We start from the raw sequence: 18,242 nt of genomic DNA, 5'->3' as shown, positions 1-18,242 counted from the left end.
GCTGCTCCTTCTGTAGGAACCTTCTTCCCCCAGACATATGCATGACTCACTGCCTCGTGTCTCCTTACCATGCACCATTCCTGATCTCCTAAATAAAAGAACAGCCTCGCTCCCACTCCTTCCTGCCCCCCACCCAGCATCACTATCTGATCTACCCTGCCTTTATTTGTTTACATGTTTGTTGTTCATCTTGCCCCTCTTGTTGTGAGCTTCACAAAGGCAGACCTTTGCTTTGTTCATTGTGTATCCCTATTGCCTAGAATAGGGCTTGGCACATAACAGGTGCTCGATAATTATTTAAACGTCTTTTACTTCTTACAACTCTGTGAACCCTGTTTTACAGCTCAAAGCATTGAACCTTGGAGAGATCAAGGGCCTTGCACAAGGTCAGCTAGGGTAGGGGTAAGGCAGAGCTGGAATTTGTACCTGGAGCTATCTGACTGCAGAGTCAGTGTTTATTGGCAAGTATGTGATGGTCTGTCTATCAAGTGGCTCTGAGGATTGTGTTGTGGAAAGATAGTTGCTCCCAGAGTCATAAAAGATTCCAGGATACATTGTGAGTCTTTGTCTTTCTTATCATATTTATGCTTTTGGTTCTGATCACCCTTTTGGGGTGTGTATGGGTGAGTCCTTTAAATTGGCCCTAAAATAAAATTTCTGTTGGTTTACACCATCAGGAAGCTTTCCCACTCCTTATTAACCTACACCATCAGTACGCTGGTTTAGAATTTAGCAGTCTTTTGTGGATGACCAAATGCCTGGAATTTTAAGGGTTTTCCCCCTTCCTGTTTGCCCTTTTGTCCCTCTAACATAGTTAATGAGCTCTAAACGTATGCTTAAGTGGAACAGAGTAGTTTCTAACTAAAGAAAGTTGTGCTAGACTTAGATTTGAATACTTTTTTTTTTTGGTAGAAAACAACTAATAACTTATTTCCGAGCTTGAAACCAACCATCCTTCCTCCCCCCTTGCTCCTTCCTTTCTTCCACCATCCCTCCCTCCCTTCCAGTCTTCTAAACTCTGGTTTCCAGAATTGTGGGTGATCTCATTGTGCAGTGCTTTTCTTCCACTTCCTATGTGATAGCGTGAAAGTCTCCTTCTTCACTGTGGCCTGAGAAGAGGTCTCTGGGCTCCGAGGGGGAGGAGAGGTGCCACACGAGTGAGGGAGCCAGGCACCCGGGCTGAGGTGCCTCAGGAGAAGCTTGGTTCCTATCCCACTGCTGATTCCTGCATCCTGTGCAGAAAGTTCGGCCATGCTTCCTTCATGCCTTACCACTGTCAGCCGGGGCAAGGCCTTCCCTTTCTTTCTGGTCACTTCAGTCATCTGTCACCCTCGTGCTTCCGGTTCATTGCTGGCATCTTCTTCCCCTCACACCCTCCCCACTCGGGTTGGGGCGGGTGTAGCACGTAGAACCCCCAGGGCAGTGGCCTGAGAAGGTGCATTAACACCCCTGCCCTAGCACCGCATGGCGGCCTCATACCAACAGCCCTGGACAAACAGGCTGTCATTGTCAGACTCTGCTCTGGAAGTTTGCCTTTAACCCCACCCCCCCGCCCCCACCCCCTTCTCCTAGCCAGTGAGGTGTGGTTTGGTTTTTAATCTGTTTGCAAAGTGTTTTAACTTCTTGAGAGATTTGGAGATCACAGGGGTCATGTGAGAAAGGAGGATGTCAGCAAGAGATTACGCCCCCACCCAGAGCCCGATGCAAAGCTCCTTGTCTGTTCTCCTCATCCCTCTTGCTCTTAATTTCAGACACAGAATAGATGATTCAGGAAGTAGCTTTTTGTTATCCCCTCCTTAGAGTTTTCTAGGCTCTTCTCTCCTCCTCTCCCTGTCCTAGCAACATTTCTCCCATTGGCTCTGTGACTGATGTCAGGAGGCAACATGACAGAGTACTCAGCAGCCCAGGTTCGAGTCCTGGCCTGGCCACACACCTGATGTGTGACTCTGGGACAGACGCCCTTCAAACCCCAGGGTTCGAAGGTGGAGATGAGGAATCCCAGCCCACCCTCCGGAGGGCCTTGGAGGATTAAATGAGTGCCTGCCCATCACTGAGACGAGGGCACTGCCATTGCTGCTGGTGTGGTTGATACTATTGTTAGTGAAACAGCTGAATTTCCCTCCAGAAGATTGGCAGGTAGAGAGAAAGCCTCCAAGCTTTAGTGGCCTCCCGGGAGAACAGGCTTGAACATTTGAACAGAATCAAAGCTGCTGCTTTGTTGGGGAGGTGTCTAGGCTCAGGCTATAAACACTTATTTATTATGCATGATTACAAGGTATTTAATGCATCATCATTGTTCATAGTCACATGGCTTCCTTCCCTTCTTCATACCTGGAGACGAGAACCTGTAATTGTCTTTTGATCAATGACTCAGTCTAGAAGTCCCGTCCCTCCCTGAGCTTTCAGTTTTGAGAGACTAGGAATCATGGTCTCTGGGATACGTTATCAGACACGTAGTAGGTGCCACTCCTCTGGGCTAAGCACGCTACACACATGATCTTGTTTGGTCTTCCCCACAAACCCAGGAGGGGTTGTTGGGACTGTCAGCATGTATAAATGGGGGCACGAGGCCCAGAGAGGTTAAGTAATTTGCCCGAGGCCACACAGCTTGCAGTGGGCCTACACCCAGCCCCAGATGAATCCAACACCAAAGCCCCTGCCCTTGCTCACTCCTTCCACCGCATCCTGCTCATTCCTCAAGAAACCCCCCCAGCTTCCACCTGGATTATGTTGTACTCTACTTTCCTCTCTTACCCAGGACCGGCACAGCAGATTACTGAATGAGGGTCGTCTCCGTAGTCTTAGGTTTTATAAACCACCTCTCCACAAAGTCCTCTCATATCTTACATTCGTCACACTTCCTAAGGAATTACCTTCTTGCCTTGTTCCTTCAGGGTCATGGTACCCTCCTGGGGGATGGGGGCGGGAAGAGAGCCACAGTGTGGCTCCCGGAAATACCTCTTCAGTGGACACCTGTGGGTCCTCATCCATAATCACTTTATGAAAATACGTGTGTGCGGTAGGGGATAGGGGTGTCACATCTAGAAGGGGGGCTAGCAGGTGCTGGGACCCAGCTGCCTCAATATTTTGCAAAAAGGGATCTCCGAATCACATAAAACCAAGGACTACATTTTACAAATGAGAAAAGGGTGGTCACAGTAAGATGGGGTAGAAGGGGGTGCACCTGCCAAGAGGGAGAGGGGAGGAAAAATGACCTGCAGGAGCAGACGAGGTAGAGGCAGGACCTGAACCCAGGACCGGCTGATGCAGCTGAGCAGCTCAGGAGGTCTCGGGGGCCTCATGGGGCCTGAGTGCCTATTCACATCAGGCCGAGTTTTGCAAAGGGAGGTGGGCTTGGGGCCTGGCTGGGAAAGGTTCACCGCTCTGGGGCCAGGGTTCCAGGAGAGGGGGCTCCACCTCGGGTCTGGGGCAGAAGATACAGAGAGAAGTTCAGGTGAACCATTGTGTCCCCATCCCCACCCTGCCCAGGACCTGAACGTAAGGTTCTCAATTTTTGGAATCCCCTGGGGTGCTTGTTAAATTCAGATTCCTGGGCTTCTTCTCTTGAAATTGAGATTAATACTTTGGGGATGAAGACATCTGCGTGTTTTAAATGTTCATTTACTTATTTTGAGAGAGAGAGAGAGAGAGAGAGGATGGGAAGGAGAGAGAGAATCCCAAGCAGGCTCTGTGCTGTCAGCACAGAGCCCAACATGGGGCTCGATCCCACAAACCATGAGATCATGATTTGAGCCCAAATTAAGAGTCAGATGCTTAACTGACTGAGCCATCCAGGCATCCTGACATCCGCACTTTAATGAGAGCCCCTGGAGGCTCTGAAACAGAGATCCATAGGACGCATTTGGAGAAACACTGACCTAGATGGATGGTTGTAGCTTAGAAAAACTTGAAACCTGCTCCTGGTTCCCAGGGCCCCCTAGGGTCCGCCAGTCATCCCCTACTACTGGTTGTTGCTGGGCCCTCTTGCTTCTACTGTTTGGGGGGAAAGACAAGTTCATCCCTGGACCTGGCCACTTGCCTGGGCGGACAGAGCAATGTAGAAGATGCCAGAGTGTGGGGAAGGGGCTGACCTTGGAGGACCATATCTGCCTGAGAAATAGCCACTCTGTCTGGCCCAGGGAGCTGAGGGAGGAAGCCCTGACTCGGAGGTCCAAGATGAGGGCTCTGGTTCTGTGTCTTCCAACTTACCTCCCCCAGCCTTAATGTCCTTATCTATCAAATGGGTCAACATGTATTTTTAGTTTAGAGCATCATTCAGCAGATGCCATAAAGAAATGTATGCAGAAGTATTATGCACTGCAAGTGACAAGTTTGATGAGGGGAAAATCATGTCTCCCAATGATGACAGACATTTCAGAGCCCTCCCTGAGTGCCAGGCACAGTTCCTGGAGCTTTACAAGTACACACTCTACATCAGTTAGGGTCTCAAGCCTCCTGTGACTAGTTGCTACTTGAATGACAAGTTAGTATACCCTGTGAAGGGAGAAGATTAGCATGTGACTTGTGGTTGGGGGGGGGGGGGGTGGGGGAAGAAAGAGTCATAGGTCAGTGGTTCTCAACCTTGGCTATACAATGGAATCTTCTGCAGGAGCTTAAAAAACACCCAAGCCTGTGTCCCAGCCCCAGAGATTCTGATTTAACTGATCTGGATGTGGCTTGTGCTTTGAGATGTTTTTAGAGCCACCTGGTGATTCTAATGTGCAGCTGAGTCTGGGAACCTCTTTCCGTCTCCCACACCACATGACACTGCCCTGTACCCTGAACAGAGACAGCCTCTGACTACTAAATCCCTCCTCCCAGCCTGTGAAGTCTGTGCATTACCCCTGAGCAGCCTAGCAGTAGAGGGTACCCTCTAGGAAAACATGCCCTTCCAGAATCCCACCTACAACCTCATTTAGGGTTGCCAGATTTGGGAAATAAAAATATAGGGCAGCTAGTTAAATTTGAATTCCAGATAAACAGAGTAATTTTTAAAAAAAAATTTTATGTTTATTTATTTATTTTATTTTATTTTTTAACATTTATTTATTTTTGAGACAGAGAGAGACAGAGCACGAACGGGGGAGGGTCACAGAGAGAAGGAGACACAGAATCTGAAACAGGCTCCAGGCTCTGAGCTGTCAGCACAGAGCCCAACGTGGGGCTCGAACCCACAGACCGTGAGATCATGACCTGAACCGAAGTCGGACGCTTAACCGACTGAGCCACCCAGGCGCCCCTATGTTTATTTATTTTTGAGAGACAGAACACAAGTGGGGGAGGGGCAGAGAGAGGGGGAGACACAGAATCTGAAGCAGGCTCCAGGCTCCGAGCTGTCAGCACAGAGCCCGACGCAGGGCTCCAACTCACAAATGGTGAGATCATGACCTGAGTCAAAGTCGGATGCTTAACCGACTGAGCCACCCAGGCGTCCCAAGAGTAAATTTTTTTTTGTATAAGTATGCCCCAGGCAATATGTGGGGCATACTTATACTACAAATTCTTTCATTATTTATCTGGAATGCAAATGTAACTAGGGGTTCTGTCATTTATCTGGTAACCCAGATTCTCATTCCTAGCAGTCGGGCCTTCCGAAGGGAGAGTATCTGAGGTGAGGGTGTCTGGGCCTGGCTTGGGGCATCCAGTTTTATCAGATGAGGCTGTTAAGAAGGATTGGTTTTCAGGTTCCTTTATTAAAACTGCCCCAGATGGACAGACACAACACCCCCCTTGTCTTGGCTGTAGAATTGGTTTTCCACGAATATGTTCCACGTGAATGAGCAAACTAGTTTCTCCTCTCGCTGGCACCCGGCAGTGTTGGCCCATGACACAGCCCATCTAGAAGCTGGAAACCCAGAATGTGAACGAGGAAAGACTTTTTTTTTCCCCCCTGGAACCAAGTAACACGAGCCAAACAGCTATATATAAAGTTTGGTAGAAATGTCGTAGATAGCACATTCTAAGAAATGTGACTGTCATAGGCACTGGCACTCACACTATCGGTCTAGAAGTAATACTATCCAATAAAAATAATTGCCGAGTGAAGTCAGGGTGATGAGGCTCTAAACTGCAGTGGTATATTACTGTAAATTGCCTGCTCATTTATTAATTTATTTAAACAAAAATTTCTTGAGCCATCTGGGTGGCTCAGTCGTTTGAGCACCCGACTTTGATGTTGGCTTAGGTCATGATCTCACAGTCGGTGGGTTCGAGCCACGTCAGGCTCTGTCTACACTAATAGCACAGAGGCTGCTTGGAATTCTCTCTCTTCTCTCTCTTTCTGCCCCACTCGCACTCACTGTCTCAAAAATAAATGAACTTGACAAAACAAAACCCTAAAACTAAAATAAATATAAAAAATTTTTTAAAAGTTCTTGCCCACCTACTATGTGCCAGGCGTTGGCTGTGCAAAAATGCACCACATCACTCAAGTTGTTCCCATTCTGTTGGGGGAGACAGAGGAAGGAAGGCAATGGCAATGCAACACGGTGACTGCTTTGATGAGGGTCAAGTACAAGCTGCTGTGAGAATCCTTGGAGGAAACTTACCCAGAGGTGGAGGGAAGGGGGTGCAGGAGAGGGTCTCTGGAGGAAGATCTGAAACACAGATACGAATTAGTGGGATAGAAAGGTGTACTCCGAGCAGAGGAAACAGCATGTGCCAAAGCTAGGAGAAGGGAGAGAATGTGGCTTCCTCAGGGAACTGCAAGTTGGGGGTATAGCTAGAGGATATGAGACTGGGGAGCTGAGCAAGGGCCAAAGAAAGCATTAGTAAGCATGGAGTTTGACGCAAAAGAAAGTCACGGAGAGGTATTTAAGCAGACAAAGCATATAAGCAAGATTGTCCTGACTAGATACGGAGGTTGGGTTGGAAGGGATAAGTCTGGAGTTGGGGAGACCAAGTTGAAGGCTGGTGGAGGCATCCATGTGAGAGGTGATGGGGGACCTGCTTAAGGTGGACGGCAAGAGGGTGGAAAGAGGTGGCTATGCTACAGAAGCTTCATAGAGGTAGGGCCTACAGGACTTGGAGATTCCATTGGACATGAAGGGAAGGTGAGGGGTAAGGGGTAAGGGGCAGTGTCTAGTAAGGCTCCTGACATGGGAGCTGCATCTAGCAGCACAGTTGTCTGGAATAGGAGATACATCTCCAGACCCAAACTGGCTCCTAAGCTCCAGGCTTGAAGACGTAACTGACGTCTCACCGATCCTTATGGATGACTAATAGGCTTTTCCTGGATGTGGCTTTAAGGGAGGAAAAATGTTTTCCTCTACCCTCTTAAGTGTGGTGGCCAGAACTCTGCAAATTAAACTGACAAGACAGATTAGGAGGAGGAAAGGCGTACACATTTTGTTTGTTGTTAATATTTTAATTTTTGCATGTACGCAAGGATCTCACAGAAAGGGAAGGCAGTTAAGCCTGAGAGCTTATATACCATTTTAACAAAGAGTGAAAAATCTGTGCGGAAGTGATAGACAAAGGGAAAGCGTTGGGACTTCTGGGGTGGTAAATTGTGGAAAGGTGAGCATATGGCATAAACTCATGGAAGATAAGGGTTCTTCCAGAAAGGGTTGTTGGTGCAGATTCAAGTTGGTAGCATCTCTAGGGATAAGAGTATTCTCCTCCTCCTAGTCCAGGAGAGGAGGGTGGGTACGCCTTTACAAAGGGAAGTTTATGCCCTGCTTTGACATGGAAAGGGGGAGGGTAAAGGGCTTTTCTTGCCACTGCTGTTTCTCACTTGCCTTCAGCTCAAAATAATCCTTATGCCGAAGCGGCGTATTTGGGGGTGGCATATTCTGATCCCCTTACGGGCCAGTACAGAAGGCTTGATCTTATCCTCCTCCCTCCCATCTGGGCCGCCCTCCCCATCCCTCTTTCTTTGCTTCTTTCCTGCCCAATAATTCCAACTCTGCACCCATCTACTTGACCTCTCATGGATCACACAACCCCTCTGGATCTTAGTTTCAGTAAAACGGAGGCACCAGTGAATTTTCTGGAGCTCACTGTCGAGATCTCTTCCTTTTCTAAAATGTGAAGACCAGGCCTTTAAAAAAGCAGAGTGCTGCAATTACAAGGGCGGGCTTTTAAGTCCATCCAGTGGGCTTTTATCCTGGATCCCCCGTTGCCAGCTCTTGAATCGAGGACAAGTCACGCCAACCCTCCAAGCCTCAGTGCCCCATGGGATCAACAGTAATATCTACCTAATGCAATTTTTGTAAGGAGATAATTGATTTAGCTTAGTGTCTGGCACATAGTAAGCTCTTAAGACATGTTAGCTATTAAAATATGATCATAATATATTAATAGTAGCCATTATTGTCAGCTATGCACTAGCCAATGTGGTGGGCAGGGAAGTGAGCATAACAGTAACTAACATTTACTAAGCGCCTACAATATGCCGCGAATATTTCTATGTTGCACAGAGTTCATTCCTTACATGTTCTTAAGATGGGCTCTATAACGAATCTCCATTTTATGTCAAGGGAGCTGACACACAGAGAAGTTAAGTCACTTGACCAAGGTCACACCACTAAAAAGTGGCAGAGCTTGGCCTTGGAACCCAGGAAGGCTGGCTTTGTGGACCACACTTGTCACTATGTGGTACGTGGGCCAATTGTGATACACTCAGCATCTTTTTCTGCTTATTTTTTTTGCAACACTCCAAGTTGCAAAACTGCAGGGCATCTCAGGGACTTTATTTACTTATTTATGTATGTATGTATGTATGTATGTATTTATTTTCAGGGACTTTAAAATGCTAGGGTACACTTTGAATTTCTGGGTGGCAAATTTAAGAGCAGTGTTTCTCTGACACATTTCACCATGGAACCCTTCCTTTTCTTTTCACAGAACATCTCACAGGACTCGTGTTCCATGGAACACACTTTGGGCACACCACTGCTGATGGTGAAATAGATTAATAGAGGGCTAGGAAGACTGAAGTTTGAGTACCTCGTTCAGTGGGGAAAAAAAACCCCAGAAATCCTATCTAACTAGAGGTCAGAGACAAGGGCAAACTGAATGTGGATTTTGTCGTGGGGCAGATTTAAATAACCATCCAGGTTCAGAGCATTTGATAACACTGGGCTCACATTCTTACATGACAACAGCTGGTTACCCTGTTTCAATTAGGAAAACGGTCTTCAATTGGCTACCGTCCTCCCGACCCCCTGTTCTATTGCGGTTGGCCCACTTCCAGTATTTATGTTACATGAAGTGTTTGCGTGCGAGACCCCTGATCCAACTGCATTGTGTAAGCCTCACAGAATCTGGAACAGGGGTTTATACTCTATAACTGCCACGTTTATTTTTATTGTAAAAGTTACTCATGCTGGCCGTAGAAAACTTGGGAATATAGAAAAATGTGAAAAATAAAACTATGGTGTGTGTGCATCGTATCCAAAACTCAGATGCTAACCAGAACCGTTAATCTCCTGGTATATTCCTTCTCATATTTTTCTCATGTTGGATTACACCCTACATCTTCCCTTATTCAGAGGGCATTCTATTAGTTACTAAGTATGGTTTATTCTGCTCTATTGTAATAGCTGAGTTTCTAAGAAAAGTCATTTTCTTAAAAATCAGTTACAGTGAGACCAGAGAGGTCAGGGGCTAGAAAGTTTTAGACTCACAATAAAAAGGGTATTTTTCCTGCCCGAATTATCTGTCCTTGAGTTGCTTTCCACAGTGATAAGGGCACAGCTCTAAAAGTTAAACAGTTGAACAAATTCAACATTACATGGTTCAAAAAGGATTGTAATAAAAAAATAGTCAAAGTGCATATGAAGGACTTGAATGTGATTTCATTAAATGCGAGAATGGAAAAATGCAACTTTTCTCAATTCACATTTGATAGTGTTACATAATACATAAGTGTAGAGATTTATGTGGCTGATATGAGTATAAGCAGACATTTGAATATTTCATCTATATTCCTAAAAGTTCATATCTTCAAAACCCTCTTACACTGGAAAAATTGGAGACACTCTTAGACTCGGGGCATAAATAGTCACCGTTTGGCACTTTATTGAGAATCCCAGCATCCTGTAAGTGAGAGGGCTTCTGTGGTCATCCGGCTAGCTGTCTTCTCGAAGTATGACTCCCCTCCACAAATCACAACCAGTGATTGTCCGTTCTTGGAATGAAAGTCTCTTGTGAGGGGAGACCTAGGACCCCAGAGCTTATCACCAAATGCTTCTTCCCCCCGCTAACGCCGAGCTTCTTCTGCCAACTTCCACCCAGTCACCCAGTTCCGCTCTTCAAGTGGAAATTCAGTTCTTTTCCATATGGCAGCCTTTGAGTGTTTCAAGAAAGTATTATTTTGCCAAGCAGTTTTTCCTAAGTGAAGCATCTTTAATTTGTTTGAGTTTCTAATATACCATAGTCTCTAGATGTTTCTAGAAACTCAGAATGATTTCGGGGTTGCATACAATTAAAGGAGTCGAATGGAGATAGCTTTGGCTCAGAGCAAGAATAGGCAGAGGGAGGGAATCTAGGCTACAGCAGGTGCCTCCCATGTCATCTCAGTCAATCTCCACAGCTCCCAGTGAGACAGTGTTGTGCAAGACCAACTCTTCTGCAAGTGACCAGAGACCAACTCAAACTGGCTTCAGTGGATTAATAAGGAACTGAGAATCCCAAGAGTTGATCTTGGCCTTCATTATAATTTGATCCAGGAACTCAAATAATGCTTCTTTTCATCTCCCAGCAATGCAGTCTGCTGAATGGGCTTCATTCTTGGTCCAAAATTTGGCGACTCCCTGTCACTCCAGGTTCACATCCTCCCAAATTCAAGTTTAGCAGGAAAGAGCCCCTGGGGTTCCAATAAAAGTCTCATTGCATCTCATTGATGTTGACTGCATCATACACCTGCCTTTGAACCAATGGTTGGGGCAGGGAAGTGGGTGATCTTGTTACCCAGGCCTGAGACCCAAGTCGACTTCTGAAGCTAAGAGTGGAGCCTCCACCCCAAATGTGTGGACTACGAATGGGGGAGGGGTAGTTCCCCAGAAGGAATGGTGGCTGCTGTTACCCAAAAGAGTGGAATGAAGCACCGAGGCAGCCATGTCCACTTACTATTATTTTAATCTCCCATTTAGAGACAAGGGATCCAGAGCTCAGAGATAGGAAGCTGTTTGTCCAAGGTCACATATGCAGAAAGTGCAGACTGGGAAATTATGTGGGCTTGGCTGCAAAGCCAACAAGGGTACTTCTGCTGGCCCGAACTGAACCATAACAAGTATATCTCCACTTTTTCTGATTCAGTAACTTTAGGTGACAAAGTAACTAATTTTAATCCCTGGTTGATAAACTCTCCTGAATCATTTAAGCTAAGCTACACATTTCATCCAGAATTCCTGGCAAAGGTGTTAGAATTTCTCCATGATTGGTCAGTGAGCTCATCAGCATTTTCCCAGAACCTGGGGTCCGTGGCTGCTGGGACCTTAGAAGTTAGTCATCCTCTTCCTCTTGATTTTCATTTCCTGGTAGCAAGTTGACGACTGTCTGTCATGGGCCCTTGTTTGTTACAGACAGCCTTAATGGTATGTTTGGGGATACCAGAGTGGAACCCTGTGATGATCCTGTTCCAGGGATGAGATTTATTTGGTTAGCACACTGTTTTAAGGCATAAATATGAATGCCCTGGTCACCATGGGCACTAGTCCTTATTACCAAAAAAGCATATTATACGTTAATCTGTCTGTTCTGAAGATGTTTGAAATGCTACCCACAATAGACCTTAGGAAGTTAAACTGTATCTCTTATTAAGAGCAGAATAAACCTATATGGAATCATGCATGAAATATATGCACACATGGAATACCAGCCAGTCATTAAAAAAAATAAAATGAGGTGACCAAATATCAGTACTGGCAAAGCTCAAAAACATAATGTTGAAGAACAACAACAACAACAAAACTATAGAAGGTTACATGCAAAAGCATGCTGTGTGTGGTGTAGGGTTACACAAGGAGTAAAAATACAAACACGTGCATAGACATTTCAAGATGGCAGGCCACTGGGGCAAGAGGAAGGGGCTTTGCATGGGGAAATGGGGTAAAAGGGAAATGAAAAATCATCAATTTTATTGGTAATGTTTTATTTATTAGGTTGAGTGGTGGACACAGGATTGTTTCTCACCTTATCCTCTCTACTTTGTTTTTTTTTTTAATTTTTTTTTCAACGTTTTTTATTTATTTTTGGGACAGAGAGAGACAGAGCATGAACGGGGGAGGGGCAGAGAGAGAGGGAGACACAGAATCGGAAACAGGCTCCAGGCTCCGAGCCGTCAGCCCAGAGCCTGACGCGGGGCTCGAACTCACGGACCGCGAGATCATGACCTGGCTGAAGTCGGACGCTTAACCGACTACGCCACCCAGGCGCCCCTCTACTTTGTTTTTTAAATAAAATAATTGAGGGGCTCCTGGGTGGCTCAGTCGGTTGAGCACCCAACTTCAGCTCAGGTCATGATCTCATGCTTCATGGGTTTGAGTCCCACAGGGGGCTTCCTACTGTCAGTACAGAGCCCACTTCTGATCCTCTGTCCCCCCTCTCTTTGCCCCTCCCCTGCTTGTGCTCTTTCTCTCTCAAAAATAAATAAAACATTAAAAATAAAATAAAATATTTGAGAGTATTTGATAATGGGACATGTTCCACCTGGGTCATGGTTAAATTTCTACTTCTCAGATGCTGTATTGGTCAGGGTTCAATAGCAGAGACATAATCTATTCTGGGTCCCTAGCTAGTTTAGGAGGGAGAGGATTTAATAGTGTTTACAGAATTCTTCAGGAGGATGAAGGCACCATGCTGAGCTTTTATGACTAGCTTTGAGAACCATGCTGCGAAAGTAGGAGACAGCAAGAACACTGGTGTCTTTCAAGATCGTAAGACCAGACTCTATAGCAGTGCCAGGAGAGACAGTGGGGGCAACAGAGGTGTGGCTGCCCCCTCACTGCTTCCTTCTTGGTGGCAAGAGCTCACGTGCACCTGGGAAGTGTAATTCTGAACTTTTCCAGCCTCTGCAGTGGGGGAAGACACGTGAGAAGGGAGGAAATGTTCATCTACCACATTTCTCACACAAGCTGGACTGCTCCATCCTATAATCTCTTTCTGCCCTGATAACCACCTGGCCCCACCTTCAACTCCTACCTTCAGTCCCATTCTGAACTTCTGCCCTCAGCCTCCACAATCAATTGGGGATCAGCGGTCAGAGGACTCCGTGAAAAACAAGAAGCGATTCAGTAAGCACTGTTACTGGATGGTGGGTTTATGCATTTAGGACCAGCCACAGGATTGCAAAGAATGCACTTGACCTGGAAAAATATGTGGGGTCACAGAGGATCCTAGTCAGCAAGGTGGTCCCAAGGGGAAGGTTTAGTGTTTGGTGGTGAAGGAGCCCAGCTCTGGACTCAGACCATCTCAGGCCGGTTTTGACGGCCTTACCATTTGCTTAAGGGTTACCTTGGGCAAGTGCCTTAATCTCTCTGCCCTTCTGTTATCTGCAAAATGGGGATGATGTTCCTGCTGCTGATAATAATAATAAAACCTCCCTCACCAACTGTTGGGATGATTAGATGATATGTGATAATGATAAATGGCAAACGCAAGCAATGTTTACAAAGCCCTGGGCCGAGCAGAGCACATACTTTAACTCCTTTAACTTCACAGCGGTGCTAGAAGTGGGAGCTTTCGTTGTTCGCGTCTCCCAGGTGTGGGAATTGAGGTTTGAACCCAGTGGTCGAGCATCAGGCTCTGTGCTCATGATCACTCCGTGATGCTTCTCTCAGGATACATGAAGGGCTCAGGACAGACTGAGTACCTGGTGAGACTGAATCCTTAGTACTCATTACCTGGAAGATCAGGTAGAGAGAGGTGAGCATGGGAATCACAACACTGAATTCTGTCAAGTGGAAAAAAATGTGCTGCCTGTGGGTCCAGGGCTGGGGCACACCTAGGTTGAGTACCCCTGAAGGCAGGTGTGCTATCCATCACTGTATGTCCCCGCCTCCAAGGTGGTAAAGAAAGAGGCTTAGCAGAAGCAGCTGTGATTTTTGTAGACCTTTGGGAGAAAGCCTCCCTATTTCAAGAGGCAGCTACCCACCCTTGGAAGTCTGTAGGTAGGGGCTCTCACAATTAGTGGGTGTAAGATGGAAACATGGGCAGGAGCAGAGGAGGGAACTTGTAAGGGATGGCCAGTATCCTTTGCTTCTCCTGCTGAAATTCACTGCCATGGCTGTCCCATGAGAGCTTCGTACTACTACTTCATCCCGTGAGGGGGAGCGTCCGAGTGATACGCTTAGGTGTGCCTGGGCGCCTGGCTCCTGGGAGCGAGAAGTCCCAGGGGTGTTTAACCAGATATTTCTGCTTGGGGAAGGTTCTGTGCTTGTGGCTTCCTCTCTATTGTTGACAAAGGGAACATGGCGAATGTTAGAAAGGTGCTAAAGACGTGCTAGAACCCAACCGAGACTTTCCTCTTCCACAAACTATATGTAATGCTAAAATGCCACTGTGGATTAAGGAGGTCTTTCAAACAAATGCGTATATTATGAAATTCATCAATGACCACATAGCTTTGAAAAACAGTAGATGGTAGATATGTAGAAAGTACTTAGCCTTCGGGTAAGGAATGCTAGGTGGATACGCGGGTTAGAGGACAGGGACTTGGTCTTTGTCTCCAGGGCATGGGAAATAGGAGGATCTGAGCCTACTGTCCCCATGACTTCCATACTCACAAGGCAGGACTGGCTACACAATTTGCAAGGCCCAGTGTAAAAGGAAAATGGGAGCCCCTCATTAAAAATTTATTAACAATTTCAACATACCAACAGTAGAACATTAAACCAAGTGTGGAGACCCTCTCAGTGTGGGGTCCTCTGAGACTGCACAGATCACACGCACATGAAACTGGCCCCACCACTAGGGATTCTCCCCAAATGAAAGCGTAGTTTCGATGTTGGACAATGGGCCCACTACTGAGGTGCCCTTTTTCTTTCTACGAAGTTAGCTGAGCAAGATGACAAGTGATTTCACACACAACACTTGAAGCTCAAAGAACTTCCCATTGTTCTTCTTTCCTTCCTTTTACCTATGAGCATTGAGCATTGTCCCCGTGTGGGGCACTAGGAAAGACTTCATTGCAACCTTGAGGGCACTCACTTTGTTGTCTAGAAGACAACAAAGGGTCCTCAAGGGGCCCTTCCAATTCTTTGTGGACCTGAGGAGCCAGGGTTCCAATTGTGTTTTAGAAAGTCACACATATATACACAATGGAATATTACTTAGCCATAAAAAAGAACGAAATGACATGGATGGAGCTAGAAAGTATTATGCTAAGTGAAATCAGTCAGAGAAAGACAAATACCATATGATTTCACTCATATGTGGAATTTAAGAAACAAAACAGATGAACACAGTCGGGGGGGGAAGAGAAATGCAAACCAGAAAACAGATTCTCAACTATAGAGAACAAACTGAGGGTTTCTGGAGGGGAAGTGGGCAGGGGGATGGGTTAAATGGGATATGGGTATTAAGGAGGACACTTGTGATGAGCACTGGGTCTTGTATGTAAGTAATGAATCACTAAATCCTGCACCTGAAACTAATATTACACTATATGTTAGCTAACTGGAATTTTAATAAAAACTTAGAACAAAACAAAACAAAACCCCCCAAAAACAACAAAAAAGGAAAGTTGCACTGGCACAGGGTGGAGACTGGATTTGGGGAAGGCCAGGCTGGTACTAGGGAGCCCAGTGTGGGACTGCTCACTGCCCGTGTGAGACATAACTGGGTCCTGACAACAGCAGTGAGACCTGGAACTCCTGGAAAGGAGGGGGTGGATTCATGAGTTAGTTCAGACATCAATGCCATTGAGTTTGGTGATTGATTATAGGTGGGGGGGTGGGTATTAAAGTTGAAAGAAAATATTAAAATGACTTCTTGGCTTCTGACTTTGAGCAGATTTACCGGCACAGAAAGAAAGCCAGTATAGAGGATAAGATTATCCATATTATTAATAATTCTGCAAGTAGAAGATAAGATATTGGGAGAGCTACATATCACTAAATGCTTTTCTGACTTACACATCACTCCTCTCCTTCCTCCCCACCACAAACCTTCTCCACAAAAACTGTCACACAGAACACAGAAGAATCACCAGTCTTTAGTGGAAATATGCAGTTTGAAAACTAGCAAGGGGAATGCAGTGAGCAGATTGTTTATTCCACCTTGGAAGCAACGAAAATACAATTTGAGAAAAGAAAATTGTGACTTTATGATTGTCTTTAGTTCTGTAATCAAGGGCAATCATCCTAATACAAATATGTTTTTGAAAAACAGAAATAAGTTCCCTGGCTTTTATCGCCAGACTAGTTAGTAACATATTTATTTACACCTTTAAGACTATAATAGATGAACTCAGGTATTTAATTAAAAGGTATGGGGGTTGGGGGAGGGAGAAGGAGGATCCTTCTTAAGTTCAGCCAGATCGTTAAATTAAAAAAAAAACAAACCTTTAATGGGTTAATTGCTTAATAGTCACCTTGTGTGCACAACATGAGTCCTTGAAATGATTAACAGGACGAAAAGATTGATGGTAGTCCATAACATTCCTCTTATTTAGAAAGCATTTGAGGCAGACTCTATAATGCAGTCTTAAAATAGTTGCTAATCAGATTCTGATTTGGGGAGCTGTAAAAATATGGAAGCCCCCAAGGCACATCACCTGAGCAGTAATTAGCATTAAGCTATACTGCGTCCACTTCTCATTTCACACTTTATAGACCCTTGAGTTCCACCTCAGCAGTAATGGAGGGAAACTATTCAGGTATTTATATATGCCATATTACACCAATACTCCCAGGGGAAAAATAGTCCTTCGATAGAACTGAGCGAGTGAATTCTTGTCTGTTTTCAAGTTATCCTAAGTTGGTCTGAAAGGGAGTCCTTTTCTTTCCTTCCATGTTGTGGCGAGGATTCCGACATCTTGAGTCGCCATGTCCAAAGCCATGTGCTTTTCTTGGTATGGCTTTGGAGGACAGGCACTAAGCATCTCTTTCTCAGAGCTACTGCATCTCTGCATTCTTCCCCAGGTTCTGTGGGATGATGCTGCTGTGGCATTGGCAGGGGGAGAGCAAGAGAGCGATATTCCTACTGACCTGTTAAATGATGTGATAGCACACTTTTCATAGAAATAATTGCTCAGTGAATTTGGTCTTGAGGTACCGCCACCCGCAAGGCTGGGCAGCTAGGAAGCTGAATGACACAATGAGACCTCCCAATACAGCTTGGCCCTTCTCTCTGCCTTACACCTGTCGGCTTCTCTCAGAGGCCAGATATCCAGTGGCACATGTGTCCCCTTTGACCAAAAGGTCTGAGCTGGCCTGAGAGACTTTATATGTAGAAATTACTGTTATTATTTTTTGTAGGAATCCATCTCTGTGCTTTGGACCAGCCAAACCAGACTTCTCTCTAGTACAATATTTGATAGGAATGTTTCCATCTCACAATGGGCCATGCTCTAGGGATTGAAGAATGACCGAATTGATTTGGGTTCTAAAAACTTAATCAAGCATCTTCTTAAATGGGATTACTCACATTCCTGAGGCATGTGAAGCAAAACTGGAATCTGCTCCAACATTTTTGCTGGAAGCAGGTGGAAGTATTTTAACCAGCCTTCAGGGGAAGATGCCAGATGCCCAGATGGGCAAAGAAGGAACCTTCCTGGGAGAGTTGGCAGTCAGAGGGCATGAATGGAGTTACAGATTGTACTTTGGAGCCAGAGTGGGAGGATTGTTGGCTCCGGAGGAACCACTGAGAGTCTGCTTGTCACGTGGCTTTGAGTCAAAATATCAGGCCATGAAAAGCCTCACTCGGCCCTAGGTAATTTCTGGATGCCTTGAGTGTAGAGCACATCAGGGATAAACCAGCTTCAAACTTTCTGATAAACTAGTGACAGTTTCGTTATCAACCTCTAGGTATTGGGTAGAGTCTTGATTGTTAAACCAGGAGGAATAGACCTGCCTTATCCACCGAGAGTCAATGATCCATTGCTGACGTATTTTCTGGACAGCCTTCAGACTGATGCAGGATGTGTTTCATCTAGGTATTGCAAAAACGTCCTTCTAGAAACCAGGACTGGAGTTAACTCAAATGCCTCTCTGGCAAAGGAATGTGGTTATTTTTTTTTTTTTTTTCTCCCCACCTCAGGGAAGCTGCTCAGTAGCTCCCTGAGGCAAGGAGTCTTC

Source organism: Neofelis nebulosa, chromosome 3, assembly GCF_028018385.1.
Source record: "Neofelis nebulosa isolate mNeoNeb1 chromosome 3, mNeoNeb1.pri, whole genome shotgun sequence".
In the NCBI taxonomy this organism is placed as follows: domain Eukaryota; kingdom Metazoa; phylum Chordata; class Mammalia; order Carnivora; family Felidae; genus Neofelis; species Neofelis nebulosa.
Note: the sequence above shows the minus strand (reverse complement) of the source record.